Here is a 23,946-nt window from a genome sequence, read left to right on the forward strand (position 1 = left end):
TATTTTACATTGGGTTATAATAGCATGTGTTTGAGGTGAAACTATTTTAGTTTGTGAAGAAAGTAGTAACAATTGTAACAAAAAATAAAAAAATGATGGAGATAAAATAGTAAAAAGTGGCTCAAACTAGAGTTTTGAAATAATGTTAATTATAGTTAATTGGGACAACAAGATAGTATTTACTATAGAAAGAGGTAGTTATTAATCTTAGTATAATTGTACCCCAAATGTTTCCTTAGGGCCCGTTTGGTAACGTTCTTATTCTCTGTTTCTTGTTTCTTCTTTTTGTAGAACAAGAAATAGTAATGCGTTTGATAACTGTTTCTATTTATTGTTTCTTGAAAAAAAAAAAAGAAACAGAAACAAAGAATGTGTTTGATAATTGTTTCTTGTTTATTTATTTTCTTTTAGATTTATTTTTTATTTTTCACATCTACTTCAATTAAACATTAAACAAAAATATAGGTCTATCCATCAAACATAACAAATAAAATTATCAAAAATTTATTCATTTAATACGAAGAAGTATCAATGCACGAATAAAAATAATAACATAAACATAAAATTATATTTATCCTTCAAATGTTGCCAAATTTGATTGGCAATATCATCTCTTACTCAGGCAATTTCTCTTTTTAATCCATCAATTTCAACAATCTCATCGTTATTTCGTGACATCTAGAATTTAATATTAATTTTAAAGTAAGTTATTATGTCTTCAATATTCATAATTGAAATAAACAAAACAAAATTTAACCTTTAACTCTTAACCTATAATGCTTTAGAGAAAAACCCACAACGAAAACCCAGATTTGCACAAAGAGGAAGATGAAAACTATGGGTCCGACGAAGAGGAACAATCAGGCAAAAACTATGGATCCGACGAAGAGTAAGAGTTCGGGTTGTCGAGAAAGACGATGAGAGGTGAAGAGGAAGACAGTGTGCAGAGAAAAACGATGAGTGAAAGAGGAAGATGATGATTATTTGGAGAAGACGATGGAGATAAAAGGAAATGGAAACCAATAAAAATAATTGAAAAAAGGAAAAGGAAACAGTAAAAATAATTGAGAAAAAAAAGGAAACCAATAAAAATAATTGAGAAACAGTCAAACGAAACCAATAAAAATAATTGAGAAAAAGGAAAAGAAAAGAAATAAAAATAATTGAGAAAAATGAAAAGGAAACCAATAAAAATAATTGAGAAAAAGAAAAAAAGCCAATAAATATAATTGAGAAAAATGAAAGGAAAAAAATAAAAATAATTGAGAAAAAGGAAAACGAAACAAATAAAAATAAATTGAGAAAAAGGAAACCAATAGAAGCAATTGAGAAACGGAACAGAAGAAACTACTTTTTTTTTCCCAATAATTCCTTATAAAATGAGAAACGTTTCTACTTTTTTTAGAACGAGAAACAAGGAACGTTATCAAACACTTCTGTTTCTTAAAAAATGGAAACAGAAACAAGAAACAGGGAACATGAACGTTACCAATCGGGCTCTTAATATTTTGTGTCAAAATACCCTTAAACTTTTAAGAGTTACAAAAAATACCTTTAAACTTGAATATATATATATATATATATAGAAACCAGTAATATCATTTTACCTCTCTAATTTACATCGTTTTCTCCTATCCCTTCTTCAATACCCTCTTGATCCTTTTTTTGTTAAACATTTGACAATTTTTTGGCCAAAATAAATAAATAAATAAAATTGCACACATTAATTAAGGTATATGATCATAATAAGAGTAAAGATAATAAATAAAGCACCAGATGATTTTAATAGTTAAATATTCTTAACAAAATTATGTGTTAGTGGTTGAGTGTGCATTAATTGTCAAATACTTTTTTTATTTGGCTATTTATCACTTTAGTATATTTTAAGAGGAAAAAAGGAGATAACGTTTTTTGAATTTCGTGGGATTTTATGTTTTAACTCCATGAATTGACAAATTAATAAAAATACGAGAGTATTTAATTAAAAAAAATCTAAATAATTTTTTAAAAAAATTGGTTATTTTTTAACTTAAAAGAAAACTTCAAACAAATTGATCATCATATTAATGGTAGGCATTTTTTATTTTATTTTTTAAAGTTATTTTTGTCACCCGGAATTAATGGTTTACGTTCAAATATTGATGGTTGAGGTATTTGTGAACTTTTAAGATAAGGGTATTTGTGAACTTTTAATCATAGATTGGCAAGGATAAACATCAACACAACCTTAGCATGCTACTAATATGTTTGGAGACTAGAGAAGTAGAACTTACTCTTGAAGATTCCAAACTTCATGTCATCCTCTTCTTTGTCCCAAACAACTCCTATTTATCCTCACGAACTCATACCTCTTCTACAAATCTCGAAGAACACATCACATGATCTTCCCTCTCATTCCCTTAGATTCCTTAAAGATTTAGAAGTGTGGACTCTAGCTTTTAGGAATAGGGAGGGATTAAAGAATGAATGAGAAGAGTTGTTCGTATAAAGGAATGTAGGGAGAATTGATAACTTGTAAAAATACAAGTTATTGTTGCCTTTATGTAAAATAATAAAGTTTCAATGTGGAGAAAAAAAAAAAAGAAAACGCGTAACTAAATAGGTGAAATAAGACAATTATGTGTTACAAGCAGCGATAGAATTTATGCTTATTTATCACGGTTTTTATGTCTTAATATAGGGTTTTTAGGTGAAAAAGAAAATAGTAGTCGAGCAACAAATGTCAAGCTAGGAGAGGGGCGACCACTAGGCGATCAGAGAAATGAAGCTAGGCAATTTACATCGTTAAAAGACAACATGGTTGGCGTGAATGTGAGAAAAGGACGAAAATGACATTTGCAGCGTTGAGTAACTTTATTAGAAAATTACTGAAACTCTTACTATTTTGAACCCTAAAATCCTAAACCTGCAAAGAGAATTAGGATCGAAAGTTTACAAGACAAGGAAACAATCAGATTATTATGAGCTTATTCTTGATAGCTCGATAATGTTTCATGATGTCTTTTGTATTACAACTTGGGAGTCTATTTATAGATCCCGAATTTCAAACACAATTGAAATAGATAAAATTAACAGATAAAATCGAATTAGACAAGACATAACCCATTGTTTGATAAGATTCTTGATAATTAAAGCTTAAAACCTAAAATTACATATATATACTACAAATATTAAACTTGGTGGAATTTTCTCAAACTTTTTATGATGACTAAAGAATACCTAAGTTATTTTACATATCAAATATCCGACTTTACTTTATAATTGTTACATATATTGCCCAGGAAGACCTATGGCACAATGTTACAACTTAACATGAATTTGTGGACCAATAAACCAAAGAGAATAATTGAAGCCTTCTTTTCGTTCTGGAAGAATATTTGTTGTCCTTTCTTCTTGTGGAATTAATTATGTATACCATTAACCGCATTTCCTACGACAGATTATAGATTGACCGACGGGCTCACCATACTCCTTTATGACTTATTGCCGAGAACATCAAACGTAATCGAACACTGCATGAAATAGACACAATTTCATTTTTACTCTTGGACTTTATCTTGAATTTTGCTTGTTGACTTCAATTTTTTCCTTCGATTTCTGAAGTGACAAGGCTTGGAAAGGTGTGTGAAATATGTAGTTGGTAATGTTATTTAAAGAACCATCATGCAACAATGTATGCTAATTATTATGAAAAATGGAACACTAGTTGTAAGTGGAAAAATTTAGGAAAATGGTAGAGACTTACCAATCCCCTTCGACAAAAGATTATTTATAAAGACCTTTACTTATTACTATAGTGTGTTGACAAGTGAGAGTCGAACCTAAAGGATTGGAGGTGATTCTAACTTGAACTCAAACTAGGAAAGATTGTTAGACAAACTAAGAAAGCTTTAATAGTAAGAAATTTAAAGAACTATGTTGTGACATGTAACAAGGTAAATTCTAAGTTGTTTCAATTCAAGATAATGGAATATGTTAAAAAAAAAAACTAGTCAATTAATAAAAGTGAGGTAAGAGTACTTGGGCATTTGAGGTCTTTCTTTATCACTGGAGAAAAATAGCAAAGTAAAATTAAAATTGAGAGACTTTAGAGTTCTTGGTCAAATTAATTTTGAGATCAGATTGCTTTGAACACCAAAATTAATTTGTTCTAGATCTACACTTTTTATATAGCAAGAATCAAACATATATGCATAAAAGAAATTGTTTCATTCACACATCATTTGTTCAAACAAAAATTATAGGACACTGATCTTTATTCCTAGAAATGGCAAAGCAAAAGATTGCCAATCACAATGCTAGAAAATGGTGCTAGAGAAAAAGATCAGCATTCAACTATGTTTACCTTAAATTCACAAAAAGGGGCATATTGCATACTTTGGATTTAATGACAAATTGAGTTCAAAAAAATTAAATTAGCTAAGAGAAAAGGACATCATCGAACACAATTTGTATAGAATTTAAAGTAAATCTAGCAATCTCAATTAAAACTATGAACAAGAATCATCAAAGAATAAAAAATTATCAAAAACTCAACAATTCTCAACTTTATTTCTCTAAAATTGATACAATGCATACAAAGCAAAATCTTGCATGAATTTTCAAAATCACTACTTCACAAGCAAAAATCAAACAAATCTTGCAAAAAAAATAAAAACACCAAAAAGAAAACTCTACCCAATTACTCTTTTACCTTAGAAAAGTTTTACCCCTATGTGAGAATCATGAAAATGGCTAGAATTTTTGGCAGAAAAATGGGAAACGGAATGGGATTTGAGAGGGTTTTCGAGGGTATTTTACATAGGTTTTTAAGTGATTTTTGAGTGGAAACTTGATGAATGAGTGAGATAGACGGAAAGAATCGCGAGCGCGGAGTGGATTGAAAATCCATATTTATTTTTGCGTTTAGTGAGGTTCGAACACGGGACGTGCCAGTGGCTAGTAATAGCCTTATTGCCAAGAAACAACTACACGCTATAATGAAGAAAATTTTAAGACGAAAAACATCATATATGAAAGAAACTTACTTACGTGTCAGTTACATATCTAATATCTACTCTTGATGTTGTTTGAAGTGAGTCAAGATAATAGACTATCTCATTGTACGAGTAATAGCCGGAAGTGCCCAACAACCAATACATAGAAAGAATACAAGTAGATTATTTTCATAAAACTTGTTTCTCTACCTAAATAACTCAAACAACTAAGATGCCTACAAACCAGATTCTCTACACTAAATCAACCCCCCAAGATTGCCTTAACATAATTTGTAACCCTTAGCTTCTACAGTTTACCTAGATGATGAATACGAAGGAGAGAATCAAAAGCTAAACGGATAACACATAAAAGTATAAGTTACGTGTTTCAATATCAATGGAAGAAAAAGTGATATACATTTCAATGAATTGATTAGTAAGTATTACTTACCCTGGATTGAAAGGAGCCAGAATGAGTTGGTTTTGTTTTGAAGCCATTAATCTACTGCATAGATTGCGAACTCTAACTTCTTGGGTGTTTTGTCCAACTGATATAAGGGACAGATCAACGAAGATGTAATTTGAAACATGATCTTGTGAAGGCAAATACCTAAGAAAGATAGAAAAGTCAATAAACAAGTATTTATATAAATAGACTGGAGTGGATGAATGAGTACTTACGCCATATATGCAATCAATGTCAAAGTCTTAATTTCTCGCATAATACAAAAATCAATAATATCTTCTCGAAGAACACAAGTCTTCCTACCGATACCAAACAACGAGAATGATAGTTGGTAACGAATGTTTGAATCTTTGTCCATTACTTTTTCAATAAATCTATGTATTGTCTTCAAAGGTAGTGGCATGTCGATATTTGACTCACAAACAACTTCTTTTTTATTAAGAACCTAAGAAAGCCATAAATCCAACATGGCTAAACTTTATAAGACTTATAGAAACTCATGCATCAAATTTTGCCAAAACTTAGCTAATTACCTCGATAGCATCCTCATGTTGATCATCCAAAATAATCACATCCACATTCACCTCCTCTTTAATCACCTTCGTTGTGACATTCATTTTCTCCTTTTCCAATTTTTTTTGACATTGAATCTCATATCCCAATCTTGATTTGGAGCAAGATCCATGTACAGACATCGATGTAGATTGTGTTGATATGTGAATATTCTCTAGTTCTTGAACTCGCAAACGAAACTTTTCATTTTCTTGACTAAGCTTTTCAATTTTTTCACTCTGTTTCTTTGAGTGTTTTGTTGTGTGAAAATAAGCAGTTGGGGTGACAAACCCGCCAACTCCACGTACACGACCATTTCTCTCTTGTGTACCCAAAGCTTATGTCAAAACATTGTTTAGAGACTGCTCTTTATCAGCACAAGTTTTGAGATCTCATCCTAAAAATGCATATATATACATATATATATATATATATATATATATATATATATATATATATATATATATATATATATATATAACTTAATTTCATAAAACTTTAAAGAATATAAAATTGTAATGTGTCTTACTATACGATTCATAACTTCTTGGACATCTTCATTGTCGTATTGGCCATTCTTATCTACACGAGCCTCCTTCCACATGCTAGCTTGGTCAAGATCACCTTCTTCTGAAGATATATTTTTCTACGTTTCAATATATACATTCATTATATTGATTAAGAAGCTTTTAAGACTAATTTAAACATAAACTACTTGTTAACAATTCCTCTTGAAGATTAACATAACCTTTTCTTGAAAGTCAATGGTTATACTTATTCTTCTTCCGTCTCTCTTGTTGAAGTTTTCTTTTGTCCTACACAAATATAATATTATATTGGGGTTTTATATAGTTTCTTAACAAATATTTAATACCTAAAATATAAATAAATTCATTGATACCTCAAAATGTGGACATAGTCTAAATCTAACAAATTCTTCCAGCTATTTTTGGTTAATGTAAGAATAGATGTATGGTGGTTGTCTCAAAAGTTCAGGTTCATTTTTTAATGGCTAGATATGTTTCTTCATCAACCAATGATTAAATTGACGGAATGTTGTGCATGTAGTCTTAAGAATGCTCTTTCTAGACCTTCTATGGATTATAAATGTAGCCTAAGATTCGAGATCAGTTAGTGTCATATTGTCAATTGAAATAAACTTGTACAAAAACTGTAAACAAATTTACCTCAACTATGATATAGATCTTTTCCTTCAATTTTTACAGACACATCTGTCCATGATATAGTTAATGGAAATATGGTAGTGTACACACGACCTTGTTAATAAAAGAGCTTAGCTTTATCCCATTTTCTCCAATAGGTACGTCATCTTCATTGTATTAAACCAATTTTCTCCCACCTTTACTTCAAACACGTGTCACATCGAACATAATCGTAGGTCCCCATTTTCTTTGTTTCTTAGGCCTTTCTACATTTTGTTCAGTAACTCCTCCAACAACTAATCAATCAATCTCAACTCCACCAACCTCCTTGTCTTGATCGTCTCTTACTATCGTTGGCTCCATGTGTAAGAAGAACAAAGTAATATTAAAAATTAATTTTACAATGTAGATTATATTAGGCATACTAGGCATATACAAAATCAAACATAGCATATACGTACATAATAAGTAGAAACCCACCCAAAATGCGTTATTTAGGAATCCATGTGCCTTCACAGTCTGATTGCACATATGTTGAGATACTATCATCCAAATCATTGCTTCCATCGATATTTGGCATATCACTAGGTACTCCTTCACAATGTAACACGATATCTTCGAGTTCATCATCATTTGATTGACCTTCACAATCTCTCTGTGGTGGAGTAAGCACAATTGACCACCTAACATCACTTGATCTTCAACATAAAAAAATTGTCTTACTTGGGTTGCCATTATAAATGAATTAGACTTGTGACCTATTCTTTTTAAATCAACTAAGACAAAACCAAGGTCATCGATCTTCATACCACTATTGTTCTCAACCTAATCGCATCTAAACATTGCAACATTGAATATATTATAATTAAGTTCATATATATCTTGAATCACTTCGTAAAAGGAAATATCTCCGATGATGGGGTTTTTTATCTTTCGAACTGGACACTTGCATTCTTTTTGCCACTAAACTAACTCCACCATTTTGAACACTTCAATTCTTATCGTAAAACTTTGTGTGATAGCGACATCCATTAATGACATAACTATTATACTTAATGACAAAAGGATGAGGGTCCACTACTAGAAAAAGAGTCTTTCTTGACGGTTTTTGAAAAAAGCGTAAAGAAAGGGATAATTTAAAAAGAAAACCGTCAAGAATTTTTATGAAAAGGCGGAGGGGAGTAATTTTTAAAATTTCTTGACATTTTTAAAATGTCAAGTAAGATAATTTTCCTTGACATTTCAAAAACGTCCAGAATTACTAAATAATTGAAAACAAAAATAAAAACCTATTTAAAAAAAAAAACTAATTCTTTTTACTTTTTAAATAAAAACTATTTTCTTTTTTTCAAAAACCTAAACCCCAATTTCCCTTTTCCCCAAATTTTGTAAAAAAAACCCTAATTTCTCCCGTATTTCTCAATGACGAAGAAAGCATTTCTGTACCTTCTGCCCATTTCTAGTGGATCTCTTCGTCTGCTTGCAGCGTTTCTAGTCGATCTCCTCAAGTCGCCGCTGTGTCTTCGTCTGTCGTAGCGTCCACCACTAGTTCGTTCGCCACCAGTTACGTCCACAACCATTTATGCACGTTTCCAGTCCAGATCGATTTATTTGCTCAAGCCGTTGTCGTCTTTTAACTTTCCTCAGTTGTGTTCGTCGTCGTTTCTGCTTGTTATGTCCGCCGCTATCACCAGGTTCTTAGCTCATTATTTATTTCTTTATTGTTTTAGTCTACACATTTAACATGATCTGCAATTTTTTGTTTAGGGTTTACTAACACATTAGCAGCAGGAGTCTTCTACATTGGCATTCTGCCCATCTGATGACGACGATCAACCCATCAGTGACAATGCTTCTCAATCTGACGGCGACTCACGAACTTTTTCTACGCTGTCTTGTATTTCAATTCCATTAAAGCTTGAGTTTTCCACATTAACACTCATTTAATTTGGACTCCATTTATATAAATACATCATCTCTCCTCTCAGTATCATTGTCTTATTATTTTAGCACATGGTTTATATTATGTGTCTTGACTCCCTATTATTTAAACACTAATGAAACTGTCCTATTTTGTGTTTTCCAAGTAGTTTAGTAGATTTTGAGGTATTATTTGTTTTTGGTTACTTAGCTAATGATTGCCAAAAATAGTCCAATGATGTAAGCTAGGACGGTTAGAGCAGAGTACACAAGATGGAAGTTGGTTAGAAGGGAAACCAACTAGGATGTGAAGAATAAATGTTGAAATATATGGAAAAGTTGTTTTAAAACTGTACTGTAGATATTAATGGGAGAGTCGAGGAGTCTCCTGAAATCTCCCCAAATTGCATCTTATATTCTTCTTGCCTTTATTTTGAGTAAAATTAAAGCGGGTTTCTCTACCAAATCAATGCCATACACTTTTTGTACTCGTGCTAATACGTGAAATGTTTTTGCAAATTTAGGTCTACCCAACCAACCAACCAATTAATTTATATTTTTGGAAATATGGCAAACATCACATAAACTTTTTGAAATCATGAATTTCTTAATAGAACTATAGTAGCTTCTTTAAATAGGTTATATAACTGGAAACGCTCTCCAAGCAAGCTAAAGTTCATGGGCTAAAAGTTAAATATTGGAAACTATGTTGCATAACCAAAAAACTTGTCTAATTTTGGAGACAGACATTGGAAAATAGAAAGGGATTTCTTTATTAAAATTATTCCTTTTATTGTAACATTTTGTTTCTTTATTGTTGTTTTCTTCTTTATCGCAAATAAAGAAAGTTTCTCCCTATAGTTCCATGTTTATATTGATACAAGATATTCATGGTTTTTAAATTGGATTTATCTTAGTTTGCTATCGTGTAATAATATTGCGAAAGGAGAGTTCTAGTAAGATCTTAAATTTTTATAGTTATCTGAAGTGCTGCATAATGCACGTGAAGAAGCTAGGGTTGCTCGCGAGAAGTTTAATTCCCCTGAATCTAAGAATACATTCATAGACCTTTCATCTACATTTATGATTTTCTATTATTTAGTCTTGCATTTTCTCTAATTTCTTATGTGCACATTTTCTAATATGTTAGGAGTTAACCAGTTATTAGACAAAGTAATTTATAACCATCTACCTTCCAATATGAAGAAAATTTTGACTTATTGTCAATAATTTGTTGTGGCTGATTTTTGAAATGTTCTTATGGAGGGGGGTTGAGCCTGTTTCTGAGTATCAAACCATCCCACTGAATAGGATCGAATACTTTGGTGTGCATTGTAAACATGTTTCCTCCTTTGATCTTTCACCTTGTTAGATGTCCTCAGTTTATTTTTCATTGGGTATGCGATTTTCTTAACTTTTACACGTTATTGCAGTATTATGAGCTTGATATCACTTATTTCAAAGACTTCACTTGATTGCCACCTCTTAGATTTGAAGGGATGAAAACCCTTTACAACAGAATAATTACATAAATCCAATTTTAATTGGAACCTTAAAAATACCAATACATTGGCAAAAAATTACAAAAACAATTTTTATGGTTAAACATGCTTTGAATAAAAATACAGAGAAGAAAACTTACGCTTGTTGACGACTTTGAATCTACCAATCACCAATTTGGGCACCACCACTTGGAAACCTTCCTATTCTCTAATTGAGATGGTTTGAGGGAACCAAAATTGGAATAAGGGAATTTTTCTTAGAGAGAAAATTTTGCTCAGAGAGAAAATGGGAGAGCAATTCATTTTCACAAAATTCACCACCATTTTTGTTACGCAAAGTATTCCCACTTCTTCAGACGGAAGAAGTGGGAAGTTGGAGATAATGAATGGGAACGTGAGAAAACTTAATAATAATTATTAAATTAATATATATTAAATTAATTAATTAATTTAATAATTAATTAAATTATATTTAATTAATATTTTCATTAAAATCATATTTAAATGAATCTCTCTCGCATAACCTATAGTTTCTCTCATAACCTATAGTTTTAATATGTATCATATACACATTAAATTTTAACTTATAGTTTTAATATGAATCTAATTCACATTAAACTAATATTTGAACTTATTCAAATATTTTATTCTCTCGTAATTTAATTTTGAATCATATCCAAAATTAAATTTATATAATAAAGTCTAATTAAAATATAAACTTTATATTATAATGTATCAATATATATTATATTAATTCCCCAAGTAAATCTGAACATTTCAAATTACAACAATTTAAATAAATCTCATTACTCTTTATGAGCTAGGAAGAGGACCTAATGGACCTACAGATCATAAGCTACAACGATAGGAGATTAATTAACTAAACTCATTAACTACATTAATCAATATTCGTTAACTGTGTGTACACTCCACTAAAGACTCACAGTTGAACTCTTCTCACCATAGATATATTTCTGTGTCCATGGATATAGACCAATACCAGTAAGTTAGTCCTTCACAAGTGTTCGTAATGCCAGCTGGGTCAAATTACCATTTTACCCCAGGGTTACCTCTAGTCCTTAAATACTAATGCTCCTCTAATGAACAACCTGTTTATGGTCCAATCACTAAACACAAATCTCTCTCGTGCCATAGAGAGAGTAGGGCCCTTTGTTCAAGTCCCGGAGACACCATTTAAGGAACACTTATCTACTTACCCTAAAGGTGGGAAAGAGTGAATTTCATCTTGTGTGATTATGTTCCCGTCTCTCCACTCGGTCTTGTCCCCAAAATGATAAGCATATTGAGTCGGCAATTTGGCCACTCTCACCCGTACAAATCAAAGGACAATCCCTCGCAAACAAGAGTTCATAATACACTCAGGATTAAGATTAAGTCACCTAGGTCATCCTAATGAAACAGAAATCCAGCTAGTTAACGGAGTTACATCTAGTGATTACTATTTCGTGGTCCAGTCTTATGCAAACTCATTGCATAGGATACCCTCACTCGCATGTCGCATACATGAACGCATTGGATCAATGTGTTTGTATCAAATACAAAGTGAGCCGTATCCATATTGTTAACAGGATAAGGTACCCAACCTTAACGTTATACTATAGACTCTTTAACCTGATCTTCAACATTGATCCCCGTATGTCTCTACATACTGTTCAAGACTCATCAAACAACTTAGGATGTTGGTTTATTGGATTTAGGTTATTAAGACAAAACTAATAATATAATCAATAACACTTATTGAAATTATAATAATAAAACACTTTATTAATGACAGTCAATTGATTATATTTACTATCTACGAGTTTTAGGACATAAAACCCAACAAGATTTACTTTGGAATAAGTATTGGGTTAATACACTTTCTTCTTCTCCTCTCTTAGGTAATGAAGATTATGTTGTTGGGCAAATTTCAGATTTAGGTATCCTTATCTTCACTTCTTAGAAATTATTCCCAACTTGCTAAGATCACTCGTGACAGTGCAAAGATAATGGTGGAGCAAGTTCATGGTTTGATGTCACAAGTGAGACTCACGTTGTGGTAGCCATTTTGAAACTTTGTTGATAGGTTATTTGTTCATAGGTGAATTGTTCATTTGGGGGGATGATAGGTGAATTGTTTATAAGAGTTGAATTGTTCTGAAACTCTGATGAAATTGTATATTGGTTTTGTAAATGATTGGAATAGTTGTAAAGTTTTGGAGATGATATGGTGAAAGATTTTATATTTGATGAATATTGTCGTTTATATATGTATTTATGGAACAATTGTTGGACCACTATACAACACAAATGGGAGCATAATACAGGAACAAAAATATCATTGAATTACAATTAAAAAATAGAAAAATGCTTGACGGTTTTAAATCTCATAAAAAATTGCATTCTTGACGGTTTTTAAATGTCATAAACAATCACTTTCTTGACGGTTATTAAATGTCATGAAAAAGCACTCTTGACGGTTATCAAAGGTCAGAAATATTCATATTCTTGACGATTTTTGTCATGGATACTCATATTCTTAACGGTTCTAAACTGTCATGAACACTTATACTCTTGACGATTTTAAACTGTCATGAAAAATTGAATACTTGACAGTTATAAATTGTCAACATTCACTATTCTTGACGTTTTTACCAACCATCAAGAACTTTGTCTTTTTTGACACTGAATTCAACAACAGTTTTAAAACCGTCAAGAATAATCATTCTTGACAATTTGAAATCGTCAAGAGAGTCTGTTTTTGTAGTAGTGGTCATGAACAATTCGTCTCAAGTTATCTGGAACTTCAACATTTCCCATCTCAATCTCAGATGCAACCTACCATGATAAGTACCTTAACATAATTACAAAGTCCATCACAGGAAAATATTAGTAAGTTTAAAATTTCACCTTTTCTCTTAACCAAGATATGAAAGTTCAATTGTGTTCTTGAATCCATTTTTGATGAAGTACCTTATTTAGGTTTTTCAATTGTAATACCTCCACGTGTTTACTTGAACATTGAAACATTGTAATATATAGTTAAGTTTATGTCATAAAACTAAATAAAAAAAGACAAGATAATTGAAACTTTAACTTACTCTATATATGGTTGTACACCAATTGTATTAAACAAAACGTACTGATGAGCTTGATATAGAAGATCTTGTTTAGGTCTGAAGGAAACTCCTGCAGACAATGGTCTACCAAAGCTTTAATTGTCTAAAGATGTATCTAATCTGTCAATGCCTAGTCCAACAGGATCAATAGCTTCTTCTACTATGTAACTTTCTGCAATACAACCCTTTGGACAATGTCTATTTCTCACATAGTTTTTTAGAACTTTATGTATCTTTTTAAGGGATACATCCATCTTAGATATACAGACCCACAAAGTTTGACTTCTCTAACAATGTACACAGTAAGATGCATCATATATGGTGAAAATGAGGGAGAAAAGTATTTCTCTAGCCAACACATAGTTACTATAATATCTTCTTCCAACTTTTTCAGTTGTTGCACATCAACGACTTTATTACATATCAAATTGAAAAATATACACAACCGAGTAATGACATACCGAACATGTTTTGGGAGCACAGATCTTATCGCAATAGGAAACAATTGTTGTAAGAGCACGTGACAGTCATGAGATTTTAAACCATTAAGTTTTAAATCAGTCATTGACACAAGATTTTTAACGTTGGAAGAATAACCTTTAGGTATCTTTACTTCTGGCAATATCTTCAGAATATAACGCTTTTCTTCCTTTGTAAGAGTATAACAAGCATGAGGAATAAATATTTTTTTCACCGTTGATAGGTGCAAGCTTTGGTCGAACTTTCAAATGGACTAAATCACGTCTAACATTCAAACCACCTTACTTTTTTTGAGAATATCAAGTAGCGTACCCAATCTATTTATACAAATTATTTTTCAATGTGCATCACTTCTAGACAATGTCTAATATGAAGATCTTTCCAATATGGTAGCTTAAAAAACGAAGACACTCTATTCCAACAATTCCTTACACTTCCTTTTATAGGTTTTTTTTTGTCTTCTTCTTTCCTCTTAGAAATTCAAGGTCTTTTATTATCAAATATATGGCCTTTCCAGATAAAGGTTCTGAAATTGTTTTAAGCTCATTTTCACCATTAAATGACTTCTTTTGATGCCGATATGGATGGTTGCGTGGTAGAAATCTTCGATGTTCAAGGTATGCCATTTTCTTTTCATATTTTAATCTTATAGAGGTTGTATTATCTCCACAAATTGGGCGTGCCTTATACCCTTTCACACTATATCCATAACAAAACAACTCTTAAATTAAATAGTTTTTCTTGATTAGCATCATAACATTCAACATCAATTTCCTATAAGAGTTTTAAATCCTCAATTAGTGGTGCTAAGTACGTGCCAATGTCATCCCCTGGTTGTCTTAGACCCAATATCAACATTGAAAACATCATGAACTTTCTTTTCATCAACAACCATGGTGGAAAATTATAAATAACTATCATTACAGGCCAACAACTATATTTAGAACTCATTTCATTGTGTGGGTTGATTTCATCAGCTAACAATGCTAAACAAATATTTCTAGGTTCAGAACCAAGGTTTGGTCAATTCAAATCTACTAATTTTTAGGCTGGAGACTCTACAAGGTGTCGTAATTTTCCATACATTACTCGCTCTTTCGCATGCCAAATCAAATTTTTAGCTTTGTCAATACTTTGAAACAATCTTTTGAAACGTGGAATCGGTGGAAAGTACCATACAACTTTTTTAGGAATATGTTTTTTTCCCATTGTTTGCATTATTAGCATACTTCCACCTTGATTCCCACATTTAGGACATTTAGTTGCATTAGCGTATTCTTGTCTATACGAATGACAATAATTAGAGAATACATGAATCTTTTCATAATTCATTCCTAGTGCACCTAAAGTTTTCTTTGCTTTATACATCGATATTAGGATCTTATTGGTAGTAGGCAAATTTTCCTTTAAAGTTTTCAGAAGTTCTGAAAAGCTAATATCACTCCATCCTACCTAACTTTCAAATTATACAACTTGGTGAATTTTTTTGCATCCTTCATATAATGATTTTTCGACATCATTGAGCAATTTCTCAAATTCATTTGGATCTTTTGAATTTTTCTCGAATTTTCCTCACGAGCAACATCAATCATTTCTTTTATACTTCCAACATCATTCTCTTCATACATGTGGACGTCAAATTTAGAAGAGAGTTAGGTAGTTGTTCACCATGCCAAAACCAAAATTTACAATTTTCATCAATTCCATTAACATATAAGTGATATCTAATAGTAGTGCGACTTTGTTTTTCACAATTCCCACATTTTAAACAAGGTCAACGAATAGAGGCATCATTTGTATTAGAAAATCCAAAATTCATAAAGTTTTCTACCCCCAATTTATAGTCTTTGGATAACTTACTCTTATGCATCCATGATTTATCCATAAGTGTAAATCCTAAGAGAAAGTTATTGAGTAATGGTTATCAATTTCAAGTATAATATGAAAGAATACAATGATACATAAAAATAAAATTTTAGGGAGTATTAAAAAGTGTTAAAAAGAATCCAAGAGTAAGGTAATAAGTACAAATTTTAAAGGGTATTAAAATGTGTGAAACTACAAATTTAGAGTATAAAAAATAAGTTGGAATAATATTTTAATGTGTGTTTTCTAAGATGTGGTGGGGAGTATCAACTCTGTGTCCTTAAATGTATCAATAATCAAGGAGCCCAATCTCAATTTTGGTAGAAGAAAACTTTGATTTCATTTGAATACTTAAGTCTAAATAGTAAACAGTTGTAAATTAATAAAGAGAAGTTTGAAATTATATGATCCTTTGTGAGACAAGGTACAACAAAAGGAGGTCACATGTTAACACAAGAGACCCCATGTGGAATAAGTTCAAAGAAGAGATGTTGAAAGTAATTGAAGCTTTCCTATTTTATTTTTTAAGTCAATTGGAATTAGTTTATTTTGGTTAGAACATAGTATTTCACTATGTCAATAGTTAATAATAATTGAAGCTCTAGCAACCACTACTACCTTCTTCATTCCTATAACCTCTAAATATTTCACTCATTTTACTTTATATTCTCTCATATTTCTTAATCTACTTTTATATAGTAATTTTCATTTTACTGTAATATGAATGTTAGTGGAAACCATTTAATTCAATTTGTAGGATTTTGTTTCTTAGAACATTCTTCTCCATCTTCGATGATTTCAATTTTCCATATATCTATTATTATATGAAAAAATTCAATTAAACGAATACAACTAGAATAGACAAATTAAGACCAAATCCAAGTTTTAATGAAAGATAGTTGTTTGTGGGAACTAAAAGCAAAAGAACAGAGTTGAGGCTAATGATAATGAATACATCTAAAATTCAAATAATTAGCTAACCTCTGTGGTGGAGAACGAACTGCGACCAGTGTGGTAGAAGGATCGATCGTCATTTGCGAGAATTTCCTCCCGTCATTGCGAGAAGAATGTCCGACCCATATGATGCGCAACCAGTGTGATGCGAGAATGTCCAACGAGAAATGGTGCGAAAATGTCTGACCAGTGTAATGCGCGACCGAGAAGAACGTCCGACGAGAAGAACGTATGAGGTGGTCATCTGTGATGCACTACCGAGAAAAACGTCTGGCGAGAAGATGATGCACGGTAGAAGAACGTCTGGTGGTCGTCTGTGATGCGTGGCCTAAAAGAACGTACGAGGGGGAAGATAGAGGAAGTGATTATCTCTCTTTCTTTTGTTTTAAACTCTCAACTAATAGTCAAGAGAAAATAGAAGATGAACGATGTAAGAACTTGCCATCCAGCCAAATGGCACACTCTGTTCTGGAGTGGGAGGTTCTATTTAAAGGCGAAAGTTAATGTTGACAGGACGTCGTGCGCCATTAATACCTTTGAAAAGCTACAACGACATTATGCATACGTTCTTTCATCATTTTTCTGAATTTCCCACCAACCAATATTGCTAGCTAGTGCCTTAGACGCCTAGCTTATACTTCTTTTCACCGCAAAGGTTAAACGGGTCTTCTCACGTAAGTATGATATCGTCGAGCTTCACTCCTTTTTGTCTAAAATCTTGCGGTAGAGCTCTAAAATAGGGACAATGTTCTTTTGTATCATGAATTTCACAGAATAATCAAATCGCCTACTTTTTCCTCGACTTTTTCTATTTTCACGAGATATGTAACGACTCAACTTTTCAGTTTAAGCTGAGGTCATTACTTATTGCTAAAACACGAAATCCAACGTAAAAACTCAATAAAGACCCTATTCAAAATTTCATTAAAATCAAGATATAATAAAATCGTCTTCGAGTCCTATTTCAAATCAATTTCAAAACATCAAAACATAGTCTATGGAATTTCAAACAAAACAAACAAACAAATGTTCTAATCAAAACTTAAATTAAAATCCTCAAAACGAAAAACAATATAGACATTGAGCGGAAGCATTAAAACTAAACATTCCCATATGACATTCACGAATCCTTCTTGCCCCTCACCAGTCTACCATGCACGTTACCCTTACCTGAAAAGTTAAATATAAAAGGGCGAGTATAAAATATACCCAGTAAGGGACCTACTACTGGTCCCGTTAAGGTAATAACGATGAGCTTCCTATAAAGGGGTACCCTGCATATAATAGTCTAGCGGTCTCGTAGGACGCACACATCAATCAGTCTAGTGATCTTAAAGGATACACATATTAGTCTAGTGATTTTGTCGGATGCACATATCAGTCTAGTGATCCCGAAGGATACACAACATGTGGTGATCCCCGTAGGACACCGTGTTTGCAAGGTACACTACCCCTAGATAAAGCTAACTATTACTCCTCAGTTCATTCTAAACAGTCTACAACAGTTACATTACAATATAGCTTAAACTAACAACCTAGTCTCTAAGCATAAACAACCAGGTAATCTAGGTTCAGTCACTAGTATCACTTGTCACTATACATGTGTCCAATTCACACAATATAGTCTTACTATCTGAATCTAGTCAACAAACAAATCATCACTATGTAATTACACCCGACAATCACATCGCCTCAGCCCAAACAATAACACAAAGTACAAGTGATCTACACTATGTATAACGTCTAATTCAGTTTGCAGCACAGCCCATTAGTAAATATACAACCCACGCATGACGGTCCCGAATACTTAACCCATCAACAGCACAACTCAACCATATGCATAGACTACACATAACCTTCAGATATCACTATACCATTCACAGCACAACCCAACCATTTATCTAAGTTACATATAACAGTCAAATCTCTATCATCTAAATTCAGTCAACAGCACGATCCATCAATCAAAGCAAATTACACATAATAGTCCAAACATTCAAACTCCATCAACGACACAACCCTTCAGTATGCATAGACTCCACATGACATCCTAAACACAAATTACGAACTATGCATAACAGTTAGATCATCTGAAATCAGTCAAGACGTATACTATTAATGCTCTCTATATAAACGTACATCATTCAGTCCAGTACAGTTAATATAATCTAACTTTCATATCAGTCACTACATTTTACATTTCAAATGGGATCCAGTAGTATGAATTCCCTTACCTTAGATTTAGCTACGCTCCTTAACCAAACTAAGATCCAACGAACCGATCGAAACACATCATAAGAAATTTAAATACTAAACAAGCAAGCTACCGAAACAAAGAATACCTAATTTACAGGATCTACAACTTACCTAGGCAAATGGAGAATTAAACTCTAGAAACACTCGTCGTAGAATCCAAGGATTCGACTTTAAAACCTTCTAGAAAAAAATCCATGGTCATGAACTCAATCAATCCAACAATTTATTCCAACAATAATATTAAAATCGACTAAGGAAACAACTACAAGGTTCACATTTTCTCTCTTACCAAGCACTAGCTCAAGTGGCTGCAAGGAAGGGTGGCTCGTGGGCGGCTTGGCTTGGAACTTAGCTCGACGCATGCGACTAAAGAAGATAGAAAATCAACTCGAACGATGGAAATCTCGGCTCGACTCAACTTGGGTCTGGTGTGCAGCTTAAAGAACTATGACGACGGTTGCTGGGCTTCGTCGAACAACACATGAGGAGAAGAACGACACGACGTTCGAAGCTCAGCTTAGGCGAACGAGACTGAGGCTTATGAGGAGAATGCGACAGCTTCAAATGTGGTGAACGATTGGGATGTACGGACGGCTGCGGTGGGTGGTCGTTGGAGAAGAAAGGCTGAGGACGATGCTCGACGGAGAAGAGAAAAGATGTGGGTTGGGGTGGCAGCTGACGAAGAAGAAAAAGATGATGATGGGGGCGCTGACGGTTGAGATGAAGAAGAATAAGAATTTTAGGGTTTTTTAAAGAGAAATTTAATAAAATTATAATAATAATATATTTATTTTATTTTATTTTATTTCATTATTATTTTATTTTATCACCAAAAATATTTTTCTTTCCCTTTTCTTCTACTTTTTCTCACCAACCTAAATAATATAACACCCAACAAAATAAAATCTTAAAAAATTTAGGATAATAGTGTTAAGAAATTTACCTCGAAATTTTGGGGCGTTACATGATAAGATTGCATTGTTTTACTTAAAAGACTATAATAACTTCTATTTCTACAAGTTATCAACTACATGATCATTTATCATAATCAAAACGATCGTTTACCATGATCAACACGATTGTTTACCATGGTCAATACGATCGTGTAGAGTATATTATTTCACTACACGATTGTCTATCCTTGTAATATATCTTGAGCGATCGTGTAGTTATGGTAAACAATAGTGTGGCTGATCGTGTATTGCTGAAGTATATTATTTAAAATGAACTATACGATTGTATATCATGATCTAAATAATTGTAGATCATTCGTTTGAACTATAGTACATGATCAACTCTGCTTAGTGTAGATATTTTTCTATGTCTACGAATATTGACCAATAATAGTAAGTTAGTCCTTCACAAGTGTTCGTAACACTAGCTAGGTAAAATTAGTGTTTCGCCCTTGGGTTGCTTATAGTCATTGAATACCCAGTGCTTCTCTACTGAATAACATGTTTATGGTCCAACCAATAAACAGAAACCCCTCTCGTGCCATAAAGAGGATACAACCCTTTGTTTAAGTCCTGGAGACACGATTTAAGGGAACACTCATCTACTTTCCTTAAAGTCGAGAGGGAGCAAATTTCATCTTGTGTTATTATTTTTCTAGCTCCCCGCTCGATTTTGTCTATAAAATAATAAGCATATTGAGTTAGAATTCTGACTACTCTCACCCGTACAAATCCAAGGACAATCGTTCGCGTATAGGAGTTCATAATACACTTAAGATTAAGACTAAGTTACCTAGGTTATCCTAATGAAATAGAAACATAACCAGTTAACATATTTACATCTAGTTGTTACTATTTCATGGTCCGATTTTATGAAAACTCATTGCATAGGATTCATTCGCATCTCACCTACATGAACACGTTAGATCATTGTGTTTGTACCAAATAAAAAGTGAGTCGTATCCATAATGTTACCAGGATAAGGTACCCAGCCTTATCTCTATACTATAGATCCTTTAAGTTATATCTCAAACATTAATCCATATATGTCTCTACATATTGTTCAAGACTCACCAAATAACTTAGGATGTTATGTTTATTGAATTTAGATTATTAAGACAAAACTAAGAATATAATCAATAATGCTTTATTGAAATTATAATAATATTTTATTCATAATAGTCAATTTATTATATTTGCTATCTACGAGTTTTAGGGCATAAAACCTAACAGAATTATGAAGTTTTAACACAAGAAAAAAGGGAGAAAACGTGTGATTAAATGGATAAAATAACTTAGTTACATGATACAAGTGACAAAAGAGCTTTATGCTTGTTTATTGCATCTTTCATGTCTAAGTACATGATTTTAAGCGAAAAAGAGAAGAGTAGGCAAGTGACAAACGTTAGGTGATATGACATGCGACCAACAAGACAATTAGAAGATTGAAGCTAGGCGTTTCATATCACTAGCGGACAAAATAGTTGGTCTGATTGTTAGAAAAGGACAAATGTGATGTGACACGCCATGTTAATCCTCACCTAAAAGTAGAAGGCTGCATCTTTAAGATAAACGAGGTGCAAATTTTCACTGGAGAGTAAGCTCACTTCCAATTTACATTTTCCCTTAATTTTTTTTAGGTGAAAGCTTAGAACAGAGTTGAGAAATACCCCCTTCCACTCCCCCTCAGTGTATAGGCAAAAAATTGAGCCAATAAGTATAAGAAATCATACTCAGTGACTGGATGCATATTTATGGACTTCCATTTGTAATCTTTATCATTGTATTTGTAATTTAAACATCATGGCCGAAAGCCCTAAAATTTTCAGTTAAAATGCAATTTCTTTCTACTTCCATCCTCTCATTTCTTTATTTGTTCATAACTATTGAAGTATAAGTAAACAAAGTAAAATGATGTAAGAAGTAATTAATGATTATAGAAGCCGGATGTTTGCGTTATTTATCTTGTTAAGTAAATGCAGCCACAAATACCTCATTCTATTCAAGAGAAAGAATGAAGTATTGATTGTTGTCACTTGTCACGTGATTACCTGAATTGAACTAAACAGACGACAAAAGAAATGTAGTCAATACACTCTTGTCGTCAAATTTATCTGTCACTTGCATATCAAAAATGCGAGTGTGTGTGGCAAAGGCATCAAGAGGTTGCTCGCCTTACTTAATATAGGATGAGTTGTATATAATTAATTCTGAAAGATTAGATATAAATCATCTTTTAACTTCAATTATTTGGATCTCGAAAAGGCAAGAAGTATGGCGAAAGCACTGAGAGGTTGCTTGCCTTAAATCTGAAGTTAACGAATGCTTTGTATCGCCTCAATGCATTGATTGTCCTTACTTTACACTTAATTATTTAGATATTTTTGCACCACCATCACCAATATACACGAGTTCACAATCTATAACATTTCAACGCCATGTCCATCTTGTTGCTCCATCACACATAGTGTAAATATTTAGAATAGATTATAAAGTTCATATCAATTATACTGTACAAACACCGCACAAACTTAGAATGCATGATTAGTCCCTTAGGATCACTAACTCCCTGAGTTTGATCCTGACTTACCCATGAAACCTCTCTCTTCATATACATTTGGGCAAGAGAGAGGAAAACTTGTAGGTAAATGTTGAATCTTTGTAGATAGCAACGCATAGGTAGGATTTAGCACATTTTATCACATGAACCCAGCCTAGACGCCTACTATAGTTGCATACTTAGATTCTAATTAGAATGCATTCAAAGATTAAACAACAGCAAGTTTTGGGTGTCGTTGTCATAGAATTATATGATTTTATTATGGATTTAATTGGTGTACTAATCTCGTTCAGAAGTTTAATTTCAGCTGATTCACGAACAAAAAAGCAACGTGAACAAGTTTATGAGTGAAGATTAACAACCAGAATTCATACTTGACTTTAAGATTGAATGAACCTTTTGGGAAAAATAGAAGACATAGAAGATAAAGGAGACAGACAACAGATAGAACGTCTAACAACAATAATGGAGTCCCTCTAAACAACGATTGCCCTAGACAAGAGAACTCCGCCTTAATAGGCCACAACCTATAAAGACCCATTAAGGCTTATGCTTCACCAAACCTTTGCGACTTCAACAAGATCGCTTATCCTATATTTGGTCAGAATGCGCAATTTTAGATTAAATCGATCATGTTATAGATGATTTAGAATGCTGGCCAATTTGGAGGTTTTCCAGGCAAGGATTCACACAACCATATAAGGAGCTTCTACTTTATATGGGCTTTATTTCACATGCCAAACGTATTATAAGAAGAGCTTCGCTTTACCCTATTCCTGTTAACTCTGAGGGATAAGGCAAAGAAATGGGCTAACTCCTTGGAAAATGGGGAGGTGGGAACATGGAAACAATTGATTGAAAAATTTATGAAAAAGTTTTTGCTCGTCCACAAGAATTTCAAGCAACAGAGTGACATGATGTGTTTCCAACAAAAAGATATAGAGAACCTGCTGGACGCATGGAACAGGTATAAGAGATCGGTGAAAGTATGCCCGCATCATGACATTATTGAATGCATATTGATGGAGGTCTTTTATGTTGGGCTTAACAAAGTGACATAAAAAACTGCTGACGCTGTGTTTGTAGGCATAATGTTGAAAAGCTCGTATAATTAGATAAAACTATGCTCGATTCAGTGGCCAACAACAATGAAGGGTGAAATGACGATGACTTCGGCTC

General features: G+C 32.5%; 2 long non-coding RNA genes across 5 annotated transcripts; one reads left to right on the plus strand and one right to left on the minus strand.

Moving 5' to 3' along the window:
- Positions 1-6,517: 6,517 nt before the first annotated feature.
- Positions 6,518-8,753, minus strand: LOC103485840 (uncharacterized). Of its 4 annotated transcripts, none has more exons than XR_007820837.1 (4): positions 8,604-8,753; positions 7,638-7,855; positions 7,182-7,504; positions 6,518-6,624 (listed from the first exon to the last, which is right to left on the minus strand). It is a non-coding gene; the product is annotated as an uncharacterized LOC103485840 (long non-coding RNA). The 4 variants fall into 4 exon arrangements; XR_007820838.1 differs by having other exon boundaries at positions 7,182-7,514; XR_536954.3 differs by having other exon boundaries at positions 7,619-7,855.
- On the plus strand, positions 8,702-9,144 carry LOC103485841 (uncharacterized). The gene is made up of 2 exons (XR_536956.3): positions 8,702-8,851; positions 8,925-9,144. It is a non-coding gene; the product is annotated as an uncharacterized LOC103485841 (long non-coding RNA).
- The last annotated feature ends 14,802 nt before the right edge of the window (positions 9,145-23,946 follow it).

This window comes from Cucumis melo, chromosome 5 (genome assembly GCF_025177605.1).
Source record: "Cucumis melo cultivar AY chromosome 5, USDA_Cmelo_AY_1.0, whole genome shotgun sequence".
NCBI lineage: Eukaryota > Viridiplantae > Streptophyta > Magnoliopsida > Cucurbitales > Cucurbitaceae > Cucumis > Cucumis melo.